We start from the raw sequence: 13,493 nt of genomic DNA on the forward strand, positions 1-13,493 counted from the left end.
CTTACCAAGTAAGTAAGAATTCATATACTTACCATGGCATAGCAGAATGTGGGACAGATGTGAAATAGATTGGGAGCTTGAAAGGACAGTTTCAAAAGTGTCTAGTAAAGCCGTAGGAACGCTGGGAAGACTCAGGGGTGATTTGTCCTCATTCTGCTAGAAGAGTCCATGGATGGTAATGATGAGAGACCAATCATCCGAAGGTGGCAAAACAGGGTACAACCAATGGCTGATGGGCTAAGAGTTCAATCCCTAGCACCCACATGGGTGGCTCGAAATAACTTGTAACTTTGGCTTCAGGGAATCCAACACCCTGTACTTCTAGCTTCTGTGAATACTTGAATACACATGTGATACAAGCGTGCAAACATACGCACTTGGAAATAAATAAAAATAAAATATTTTTATTTTATTTTTTTTTTTTAAATTAATTTATTCATATTACATCTTGATTGTTAGCCCTTCCCCTGTTTCCTCCCATTCCTCCCTCCCTCCCACTTCCCCCCTTCTCCCCTCCCCTATGTCTGTGATTGAGGGAGACTTCTTCCCCCTATGTATGCTCTAAGATTATTGAGTCTCTTCTTGGTAACTTGCTATCCTTCTTCTGAGTGCCACCAGGCCTCCCCATCCAGGGGACATGGTCAGAAAAGGGGCACCAGAGTTCACGTGAGAATCAGATCTCACTCTCCACTCAACAGTGGAGAATATCGTGTTCGTCGGCTAGGTCTTGGTAGGGGTTCGAAGTTTACTGCCTATTTCACCTTGGCTGGTGCCTTAGTTTGAGGAGGACCCCAGGACCCAGATCTGCCTGTCATAAAGTTCTTCTTGTAGGTTTCCAGGACCCTGTGGGTCCTACTATTTCCCCATTCTTCCATGCTACTCTCACCTAAAGTCTCAATAGGATGTCCTCTCCTCTGACCCACTTTCTTGGTAAGTAAGGTTTTTCATGGGACGTATCCCTTGGACTAGTGTTTTGATATAAGTGAGTATATACCGTTTGTCTCTTTTTGCTTCTGGGTGAACTCACTCATTATGATAATTTCTAGGTCAATCCATTTGTCCACAAATTTCGGGAATTCCTCGTTTTTAATAGCTGAGTAATACTCCATAGTGTAAATGTACCATAGTTTCTTAGTCCATTCTTCTACTGAGGGACACTTAGGCTGTTTCCATGTTCTGGCTATTGTGTATAAAGCAGCTATGAACATGGTTGAGCATATGTCCCTGTTGTGTGTTCGAGCATTTTCTGGGTATATTCCAAGGAGTGGGATAGCTGGGTCTTGAGGAAGCCCTATTCCCATTTTTCTGAGAAAACGCCAGATAGCTTTCCAAAGTGGTTGTACTAGTTTGCATTCCCACCAGCAGTGAAGGAGTGTTCCTCTCTCTCCACATCCTCGCCAACATGTGGTGTCATTTGAGTTTTTGATCTTAGCCATTCTGATGGGTGTAAGATGGAATCTCAGTGTCGTTTTGATTTGCATTTCTCTGATGCCTAACGAGGATGAGCATTTCTTTAAGTGTTTCTCAGCCATTTGATATTCCTCTGTTGAGAATTCTCTGTTTAGTTCTAAGCCCCATTTTGCAATTGGGTTGTTTGGTTTTGTGGTGTTTAATTTCTTGAGTTCTTTATATATTTTGGATATTAAACCTTTGTCAGATGAAGGGTTGGTGAAGATCTTTTCCCAGTCAGTAGGCTGTCGCTTTGTTCTCTTGACAGTGTCTGCTGCCTTACAGAAGCTTCTCAGCCTCATAAGGTCCCATTTATTAATTGTTGACATTAAGGCCTGGAATATTTTTAAAAGAAAAAAAAGAAAAAGAAAATTCTTAACAGCCTGGGGCAACACCTGTGTTAGCTACCAAGTATTACAAAGCCAGATGTCTTGATGAGAATTGCACACCCTTCCCACCTGAGGGACATTCTTTGGCTAAGGTCTGTAATGATTTAATAGGGCATGGCACATCTCTCTGCTTTATCCAGTAGGAAAATAGACTTTTAAATGGGGAGTCTGCTGTGAAGGCGGTCAGGGAGGGACCAGATGACAAAGTACAACAAAGTGTTAGAACTGAGCCCTGGGGTTGCTTCATTTGCATATCTGTGTAGCTATATTTCATTGTGTAATGAAAAGAAGGTAATTTTCTCTCTATTTCTGTTCACTTTTGTTCATATGGCATTAACTAAACAGCCCTGGGTACTGAATCACAGGTCTTCATGGATTTCATGCTCAACACTAAAAGGACAAAAAAGAAGTTTGGCTAATTATAATTGCTATGTAATCCTGCCATTACTGCTATAGATAAAGAACAGAAAAGAAAAAGCATAAGATCTAAATAGGTAATCATCCTATGGATTCTTTTTGAATTGGGAGCGCAATAATTGCTCTCTGTGTATGAACTATCAAGTAAGCTTTACACTTTACTTCTCTTTAAAATTCACTTCAGAGAAAAAGAACTTACTGAGGTGGGCCAAAATATTCTCTGGGCAAAAGCCTTCATTATAATCTTAATGTGAGCTTAAAAGCAATCCATTAATCATGACCATTGTTCATTAGTGGTATAGTGTGGTAATTATGAAATAGAGAGGAATGACGTTCTAAAAGAGAGTGCGCATGTGTGTGTGTCTCTGTGTATATGTGAGCTAGTGTGTGTGTGTGTGTGTGTGTGAGAGAGAGAGAGAGAGAGAGAGAGAGAGAGAGAGAGAGAGTATTTATCTGTGTGTGTATGTGTGCATGTGCGTGAGAGAGAGACAGACAGAGACAGAGATAGAGACAGAGACAGACAGACAGACAGAGACAGACAGACAGACAGACAGACAGACAGACAGACAGACAGAGAGTGTGTGTGTGTTGTTGAGGTTCTGTGGATAGAAGTCAGGTCGTTCTCAGGCTTACACAACAAACGACTTTCCGATTGAGCCATTTTTCACCCTGGAAATAAAATTTGAAAGAGGTAATAGATAGAAAAACTTATAGGCAAGAAATTATTAGACACAAATATCATTTCATCAAGCATTTCAATTGCCATTATTTGAAAATAATCTTTCTTCTTGTGGTGCCTTTTTTTTTTCTTCCATTTGAGCAAGTCTGGTTAGGGTTATTCCAAAAATGGTTTAGTTGAAAGTCCTTGGCTTGGGAATTTTTTGTTATATTCACCTGGAGGGAAAATAAACAAACAAACCAACTAGGGGAACCAAAAGAAAAAAATCATTGTTTTCTATTTAGGAGTCCCTCTTACTTGCTGACTTTCATGTGACTAGGTTCTGTTGCATTATATAAGGAATTGGTGAATTGTACATGCATTCCCCCAACTCGAGACTCTAAAACGTCAAACAAAAATCTTTCTTTCTCTAGACAAAGCTAACTCAGAGCCCTGGAGAAGGTTACTCTACCTACTTACAGGGTAAAAAAAATCAAGAAGCAAGACAAGTGTGTGATGAGAGTTTAAGTGTTCCACTTCACACAAGGCATTTTGAAGGAAAAGGATTTGTGATTAACAGAACAGTAAAAACAGATAGACGGTCTCACTCACATAAGGTCGGTGACACTTATAAAAGCATGGTGGGAGACATTTTTTTCTTTAAAGTCCATATTGAGTACATCGGTGCTTCCTCTAAAAAAGGCAATAGTGTCCAAGAGCATTCTTTCCTGTTTGTTCTTCGGCATTATATACAGCTACTCCCATAAGGCTGAGCACACGCCCATTAGCATGTGTCTACTGAGCTCCTGCTGCCCTGTGAGAACTTCCCATGATTCCAAAATGGTTTCTCAAACACCTGTTTCGTGAGCAAAGCCATAGCACACTGCTGCAAGGTGCATCTGGTCGTATCATGCTCTAGAACACGGTGAGTTCTAACAAGCTAACAAGAGACCTGCATGAAAACGTTCATCAGACCCGGATTCTGGTGGGCCTTGTATTCCAAAGAGGTGGCTGCTGTGGGCAAAAGCAGTCGCTGCTACAGCTTTCCAGATTAAGGGAAAGGCAAGTCACCGGGAGAATTTAGCGGGTGGCTAAAATGAAAGACCTGTCTTAAGGTTACACTCACCAAAGAGTGAAAACTTGGGGTGAAGGGCAGTGGAAGACTTTGAATGCTCCTCTGAAGAACTGTGGGACTGGCTTTCTGATGAAATTTTAGTTCAGTTCTTTTCGGAGCCTATAAGGATGCTCTGCACCAAGTGCAGTCTGTTTTGTTCTGTCCCCATGCCCCCATTACCCGACATCCTCATTGAGTTTTGAGTGTTATGAACATTTTTAGGGAAGTTTAATATACTTTATAATGTGGTAGCATTCATACTGGCCTTAAAAAATATTTCTAGTTTAAACCTACAATGGATGATCTGAAAAGCACTAACTCTCTAAACTGGAAGACAAGTCGCCATCTGTCCGGTAAAGTCTGAGAGTTGAAAACAACCTCATAGAAAAATGAAAACAAACAACAACCTCTAAACACAGGCACACAGATCATTTCACACTCTGGTTTCTAGTGATTAGGGAGGCTTCTGTGGAGAAACAGATTCCATCTTCAAACACTGAGTTCAAATGTACATCGGGTTCTCTAGGCCCCACGTGACAATTGCCCTTGCTGTAATCTGAAACAAACTCCCCTCTTTTCTTCCTCCCTCCTGTTACTAGTAGTAACAATTGTCAGTCGCATGGCATAGCCTCAGGCACTTACTGTCATTGTCAGTCTTTCATGGTTGATCTTGACGTCAGAGAGTAGATACGCATCCTTGCCATGTAGTCTAAGCAAACACTACCTCAGATTCTAAAAACTGTGCATTCATCAACACAAAATCCAAATTCCTAACACTATGCCCATTAACACACATGAAAGCTACTTGGACTTGTTGTCAAGGTCTTTCTCTAGAATTATTAAATCACTGAAAAATTTTATAGAAACTCCTGCTTACCCTCATCTCATAGATCTACCTCTTCCACTGACTAATGTTGAGTTTTATATTAAAATTCACATTCTTACCATTGGTATAGTCTCATTTGGCTTGAATATTTAATTATTTATTATAATGTTCTTTTTGACCTCCTGGACTCAAACCTTACTCAGTTTGATCAGCCATCTTTACCTGAGATTGGATCAAACATTACGTGAGGAATGTCTGGCCACCACAGAAGGGATATTACTGATCCCTTTGTAATTAATCCAACTGGAAATAAGTTTCATTCACCTATTAAATTGACCACCTACATGAGTCATCAAGATCTGAAATTCTCTCAACTCTCCAAAAACTATGCTTACTTCAGTAGGCAGCAGCAGAGAGATAAACACCTGGTTTGCCCATCCCCCTAGACACTATGCAGACTGAGAGGCTTAGTAATCTTCTTGTCTGGGGTCTACTGAATTCTTACAGAAACATGCCTTCCCTCTAATTTGATAATGAAAATACCTTCTGATACAGCCCAGTGTCCATGTCAGGTCAGCACAGAGAAATTGGAATGTTACTTATCTCTGAATACATATAAATTAATTTAGAAAAGAACCCTTGTTGTTTATCATTGATTTTTCTTTGTGAGTTGCATATTTTGTATTTCAGTCCACTCAACAATAATTCCTTCAATAAACCAAACACAATCAAACTGGGGGGGCAGGGCAGAAGTGCCTGTAATCCTTAGATAAAACAAAAGCTCAAATTTGCACTTGGCTTCACAGCAGAAATTTAGAAAAGCATCTAGTATTCTATATACAGATAGTGAAAATGGGCCTTAGAAGTATTAATAATAACCAAGAATTGTGGATATAAAAAAACAACTTTTGTTTTTCAACATGTATTTTAAACATCTTAAACCACATTTAAAACTTGTACAGTCCACACACAAGTCTCTTAAAATGCCCTACCCTTCTCACTTGTATAGTCAACATTCTCCCTGTTCCTCCATTTAAGCCCGAGGCATTTGTGTTGACCATGAAGAAAGAAAACACTTCCCTGCTGATGATAAACGTCTCAAGGATACAAACAAGAGAAAGACACAAGTAACTGCTCATTCTGGCTCCATCATTTTCATTGACGAAATCTAGATTGGAACATCTATTGCCCCCTGGTGGTGAGATGGTCTATGTTTTGGTTCTGCTTTTACTTTGGACATAATTAGGGACTTATTTCTAGGCTGTTGGCCTACATCACCTTTACCAAGACACCAGCAGGAGGGTGTCTTGAGCGTTTTTCCTATGGTACACAGAGAGATAAGGTACTGTTTATGTTGATATATGATGCAGGAGTTCTCCAGTGAGGAAGGCAGTGCACTCAGTGACTTTGTATAGTAAGATGGAGATCTGGTTTTGATCCAAGGTCTCTATGTTCATTTTTTTTTCTTTTTTGATTACAATGTTAAAATTAAAGGATACTAATGAGAACAGGCAAAAACTGTTTTGTGGTTTTTATTAAGTCAACTTTATTCTCTTCCTGTAAAAAATTGTCTAAGGAATCATAAAAATTAGTCACAGGCTGATGCTCCAGCTGTAGCAGATTGCAGGTAAGTTGTGAGACTCATGAACACAATCTGGCTCCTCTGCTCTATGTCACTGTTCTGTGAACAAAGTACGTGAGCAGTCCCCTCAGTACTGTCACAGCTCCCTGGTAGACATGAGTTGGCCCCAGCCTCCTTCCTCCCTTCAGAGAAACACCAAAGTCTCTCATAATAACGACAAGAGTCACTCCTCAGAGGAGAGGTTCTCTGTCCAAACAAGCTCATCACCTGGAAAGGTGGCAGAACAGGTGAACTTTGTGTTGTCCTAGAAGAGTTACGTCACTATAATTATGAATTGATCAAGAAGCATTTTGATAGCATAGGAGAAAGACAGAAGACAAATCTAAATACTGATGGTGGTTGTGATTATGAGCTCAATCAGAACTATACAAACATGACCTTTCTACATGAGCCAAGTTTTGATCTGCCAGTCCTTGCCAGAGAATAATTCGATGAGTAACGACACCAGAAGCCTCTGATTGCATATGCAAGAGCCCTTGTTCTCCAAATCCCTTAAATGATGTCACACCCTTTATGCACATGTGCTGGCTGGCTTCAAGGCACCAAGCTGTGCTGAATGTCAAGGTGGGTGGAAATCCCACTCTGTGAGGTGCATTACACTCCCATAAACCACTTGCCTCAGAGGCTTACAAGAAGAATCACCAATATCAAAGCAGGTGCAACTTCAGCCTCTGATGTCTATGGTCTAGGGCAGGGCAAGAACGCTCTCAAGAAATCTTTTGTTGACGTTTTATGGGTTTGCGAGTCCTCTTTATGGGCACCTTTCCCACCTTCAAGCAAAGGTACCTTCAACACTCAGCAGTCTTCCCACTCTGTCCTCTGTGTTCCAGCTACCTTTTCAGAGGATATTTTAGTTGCAGAAATAGGACCAAGTGTTACATAGAGTGGAAATGATGAGATCCAAGGGTGGAGTTGCAAAAGAAATTAATGTCTGAAGACCCCCGAAGACCACCTTCTTTTAAATAGCAAGTTTCTCAGAGAGTGTGGTGTTAAGTTTGGGGGACTAGTTGGACATTTGTAAGGTTATCAGGGAAGAACTGGGTCCATTTTGGGTACCACTTTTTTTTGCAAACACCAGTCCAAAATAAATAAGCAGCACAGCTGTGGTGCAGAAAACCTCCTGTGAAAATTATTTTCATGTGTGTGGCTTTTTAAAATGAATTTCCATCAATCTTTCCATGGGTTTTTTGGTCCACTTTAGTTTGACTATAACTGTATTTTTCCAAAAAGTTAAGGGAGGTGACTCTCTATCAGGGACCATCTCTATTATAGCCTCTTTTTTTTTTTTTTCAGGTTGGGTTTTGAGGCTGGCCACATATTTACTCAATACTCAATAATATGCTACAGAAGTTGGTTTGGTTTGAAGCAATGCAAATGATTGCATTTGGGTAGCTGCCCACCTCCCTCATCCTGCTATCTCCCACGACCTCCCCTCCTCAAACACTCAGAATTCTTGGCTTTGCTATTTATAGTTCACAGGGCAGCCCTTGCTTCTCCCACCCACTGTTGCTCCAATTTGAAACACATGGGGAGGAAAGAGAGGAAGGGGAGTTTGTGGGAGGAGAGGTGGGAGAGCCACACCCATTGTGAACCACCACCCCATCCTGTTTGCATGTGGTTAAGCATACACAGAAAGAGAGAGAAAGAGAGTTCACTGGAATCCCTTCAGTACATCCGTGTATACTGGTCCAACTATGCTTTGGTTTCTTATTGTCTGACTCATTCTAACTGTGGCATAAATATGTTTCATGACCATATGGAGAAAAAGCCAGTAGAGATTTCTTAAGTCTTAAATTGAAAAAAAAAAAGGAGCAAGAAGAAGAATACAGCTCTTTTCTCATAATTTTCTCAGAAATTATCATTTTCTGAAAGCGCTGAGCCTGTTCCCATTAAAATCCAATTCCTGGAAGATGTACTACATAGAAACAGCACACAACATGTTCACTCATACTGACACAACACACACACACACACACACACACACACACACACACACACACACACACACGAAAGAGAAGTGTTCAAGAAGAGTTGTAATAAGAATTTGACAGCATCCCGCCTCACTCCTGTATTATAAACTCTGTCCATAGCAGAGTCCAAGCTCTGTCAGCTACATGTGCTATCTTTGTTTAGCTAGAAATAACTCTGGTTAAATGTTAAGAGTGAATTTCCAGTAATGCTTTTATGTTTTTGCAAGAGGTGTACAGGTCTCACACTGCCTCTGTCACATGCATTCAACATGCTCTGGTTTTTCTTCACACCTTTCTTTCTGTCTTGTTGGTATTCTAACATTTCAGGGCTACATCCATAACCAACTTTTCCTTCCTATAACCAAATGGTGGCAGAGTAACAATAATCTATAGAAAAATTCTGAGAACTACCCATATATTTGGCGATCATTGCAGCCATGGCTTATAAGTACAAACCAGAAGTCTTGACTATGTTTCACTTGGAAATTAGATGCAGAAATATTGGGTCAAAAAGCTCTAGCTTTGAATTCCATCTCATTTCATATCTAGCCTTGAGATGTGGGCAACTTATTTAAACCTTTCCCCGGTCTCCTCATCTACAAGATGGTATAGAAAAGGGAGCATACATAACATGAGCACTAGAAAAATTAAGCCATATACTGTATGCAAAATATTTATTGTCATTTAATGTGCATATGTAATGCCTATTAAAGTTTTTATGGTATTTCATTGTTTTGTTTTGTTGAAAGACTATCCCCCCCAAAAAATAACCCAAAATCTTGGCATTTAAATTCAGAGAAGATTCAATAATGCCATGTGCCCCATATCTCCAATTCTAATTTCTTTTCACTTGTTTCTTTGTGTGTGTGTGTGTATGTATGTGTGTGTGTGTGTGTGTGTGTGTGTGTGTGTGTGTGTGTGTGAACACTTTTGTGTATATGAGTATAAGCACATACATGTCATGCCACATGTGTGGAGATCAGAGGAGAATCTCAGGTGTTTGTTTTCAGTTTCCATCTTCTTGAATCAGGGTCTCTTGTTCGCTGCCTTAGATGTCCAGATTGTGTGACCTTTGAGTTTCTGGGAATTCTCTCCCCATCTCCCATTGTAAGAAGGATGGGATTGTTGACATGCTGCCATAACTGGCTATTACACAAATGGTGAGGATTCAGACTTTGGTCCTCATGGTCGCACAACAAGAATTCCTCAACCTCAGTTCTTAATTTTTAAAACTTCAATGTAGGGATTTAATGATGGTATAAATTTCTACCTTGTGCTCCACTGACTCATTCTGTATATGCTGATGTCCTGTTGCAGTCCACTCATGGGAGAGGCTGCAGTTGATATAAACATATAGCCAATCAACCTCATCCAAGACTAAGAAATATAAAGTACCATGAGAACTTCTGTTTATCAGGATCCACTCTTGAGACAAAGAGCTATCCACTGGAAATTGGATGGGGTCCAACAGGAAGACCAGGCCAGGCTTAGAAAATGTCAAACCGCAAGGGATTTTCCAAACTTGATTGATAACAGCTGATCACACACATCCTACCCATATGTGCTCCCCTCCCCAAACCCACACATGTAACAGAAAAGGAAAAGAGAGAGTCAGAAGGAACAAAACTCACATTGAGCATTTCTCCTGTTCCATCTATGTGCTGTCTTCAGGAGTCCCCACGGGTCCTCCAGAAGGTGAGGTTTCTTCCCGTCTAGGCATGATAGATGCCGAGTCAAGGAGGAGCTCAGAGGGAAACTGGCAGGTTGAGAAGAAAGTGGCAAACTGGATCCCAACCATTCAGTTTAATTTGTCTCTGAAAAGTCTATGGTAGTTGTGGTTTCTCAAATTATGGTTAATAACATGACGGCTTTATATCAGAATCAAGAATTATGTTGGATAGAGCTAATTACGCAGGAACCTGATCAATTCCATCAGTGTAAACTATTCCTAAGGAAAAAGAGGAGGCATTGTAAATTACTTTATGACAAGCCAATTTTGTTTTGTTTTGTTTTGTTTTTTGAGGCAGGGTTTCTCTGTGTAGCCTTGGCTATATTAGACTTGTTTTGTAGACCAGGCTGGCCTTGAACTCACAGTGCTCTGCCTGCCTATGCTTTCTGAGTGCTATGATTAAAGGTTTTGGTCCTGAAAGGCCAAGTTCAAACTGTTATGGATAAGATGCCCATACTCACTTCCACATTTGGATGCTTCCCTCAGTACCAAATAAAGATCAAGATGGATGTGAGGGAAAGTGTTGTAATGGTGAGAAGTTTGTTTGTCTGTCTTGTGTTTAGTGTTCACGTAGTAGTTGTTCTCTTCTTTGCTTCACAGTCCATCAGTGTCTATCGGGAGAGCTACCAGTGTATATATCATGTCTCCTCAAGTGGCTTTTGTTCAAAATCTTTGAGAAATTCTCTCTGCTATAAAATTAACTTTCAATGAACACTTTGTCCTGATGTATTTATTATACCTTTTTAAAGACTTGACACACTTTGCTGCCTCCCGCAGGCCCATACACATTGCTTGTGGTATCATATTTTTTTTAATCTCATTTCAGAAAACCATGCTTTCCAACAGAATCTGTGGATGAACTAAACTTCTAATCTCATATAAACAGAAGAAATGCTAATATTTTCACCTCATAATTTATACTATTTAACAATCGTAACTTTTTCAGCTTCCATTGAACATTGTGTTAGACTTCATGCTCTACACATCTTTACAAGATTCAAGTTTACCAACACACTTTACTAATCACAAGTAAGTACAATTAATGAATCAAAGGGTAGAACATGTTTGTCGGAGCTACTTCTATGTGGGGTGAATGATGATGGGGTCTGATCCCTCGTTAGTTTATTGACTGTCTCTGTGAGCCCCTGTATATCAACTGCTCCTCCCACCTGTGACTGAAGATAGATAGTAACACACAACCTTGAGGGGCTCAGAAGAGGAGAAGCAAGACTCATGTTCTGGCTTGTGCTGAGGATCTCCAGGAACTGCCATGGTTACTGTTGTAAACCCCCCTGCCCCTCACTGCCTCAAGTAGACCATAATTACTACTAATTACCTGAGTAATGGTTGGTGCTTGCAAGCAAGGTGAAGCTTGCTAGTCTGTTTGAAACTTTACAGGAAGGTAAAGTTGCCATACTTCATTTGCTCTTCCATTGTCAAAGAGTATTGGCCCTACTTTGTGATCCAGTTTCCACATTTGACTGAAATGTAATTTTCCTTGCACAGGTAAACCGTAGTTATTGTTATTGCTACTAATACTATTATTAATCTGGCACAAAAGCAAGACTGTTCATATAATCCTGTCCATTGCAAATTAAATAAGAAAACAAGAAGTACAAATGAAACAGCTACCAATGGGCCCTAATGGCCATCTTCTAACAATAGGCATCAATGAAAACCTCAGTTTAATTTTTGTCTTCAATTTACACTTCCATTCACCATTCTCCCTAACAACTGAAAGGCTTCTCCGGTGTCAGCCTCTCGTCTATAGCTTTCAACATAATCAGACTCTAAGGCCCATTTTCGTGACTGTCATTACACATTGACACATATTTTTCAAATAAATTATAATTCACTCTAAAATATATGATTAACTGGGATAGGGGTCGAGGAACAATTAGGTGGACTGCCTTGGCTGGTGGCTACAAATTCTCTGCTAAAGGATATGTCCAGGTGAGTGATGAAACTTCACCCAATAGGTAGGAGTTTGTGTGCAACTTAATGTGCAATTAATTTAGAGGCGATGAGTAAAGTATAAATGTGTCTGTGGCATTGATATGTGTTAACTAAAAGGAAAGGAGGGCTGCCCCACTCCTAACACAAGAGAGGAAAACAAATACATGCTTAGGCCAATTAAATAATAGTCCAACAGGAAATGGAAATACTCTTAAGGAAAGAAAATGTGTTAATTGTTCCTAATAAAAACTTCAGAGAGAAGAACCAGAGATATGTAATCATGTTTGCATGAGTGCTTCAATAGGCATTTTTAATGATAGAAACTCCTTCCAAGGTGGCAAATTATTGTATGGTATTTTATTATTTTATCTATTCTGATGTCTCTGAATGATAAATGTAGATTTTATACAGTGCAACACATTTTCCCTTTTTAAAGAAAGCTCTTTTGAATAAGAGAAGAAAACACAAACAATCAAAATGTAGTCCCTGACTTTTAGAAGGACATATATGTGGATCTCATATCAACTGCAAATATAAAAAAGAGAACTTGCTGCCTGTGTCCATTGTCCAAAGCAGACATTAACTTATACTTACAATTTGGTAGGATTTTTAAAGCAGTTTTAAATTTTATAACTTATAATGTCTATAATATAAATGTATAATTATAATAAATTAGCATATTTTATATTTTGTACCTTTGAAGTTCCATCATAGATATATATGAGATGAAAACAATTAGCAAAGATGATAATTATCCAATGTTCATTGTTATTCATTACACAAAATTCATCATATTGAAAGTGTAAAATGTATTTTTATACAATAAAGGGATATTTTCCAAAATCTATTATAAATCCCAGTGTATGTTAAACGTTCTGCACAGAGGGTCTAATAGTAGTGATGTTCCTAACAGAGTAGATTGTAGAACTCAAAAGAAGCAAGTAAGTAGGTAACGTCTGTTCCAACACTGGGATGAAGAGAAAGGGGAAAGGAGGAGAGGAAGGAGGATGGGGGGAGGAGAAGGAGGGAGTGGAGGAGGAGCTCTTGGGGCATCTCAGCTTACATGTAGTGGCCCTTCTTGTTCTTGCCACGGGAAAGAGAAGGATAATTTGGCTCTCATATTTTCAGAGACCTGTCATTCCTCATTGGGTCAATGTAAACTAGCGCAAGAAGCTTCTGCTCGGTAAGAAGAGCTCATTCCAAAGTGTAGCCATACACGTGCAATCAAAACTCTCTTACATGCATACACATGCAACCAAGATTCCTGAACATGTGCATGTATGTGCAAACAAGGCTCCCTACCGTGTGGACAACGACAAACAACCCAAGATGGGACGGAAGTG

The sequence above is a fragment of the Acomys minous genome (assembly GCF_964271855.1).
Source record: "Acomys minous genome assembly, chromosome: 3".
Lineage (NCBI taxonomy): Eukaryota > Metazoa > Chordata > Mammalia > Rodentia > Muridae > Acomys > Acomys minous.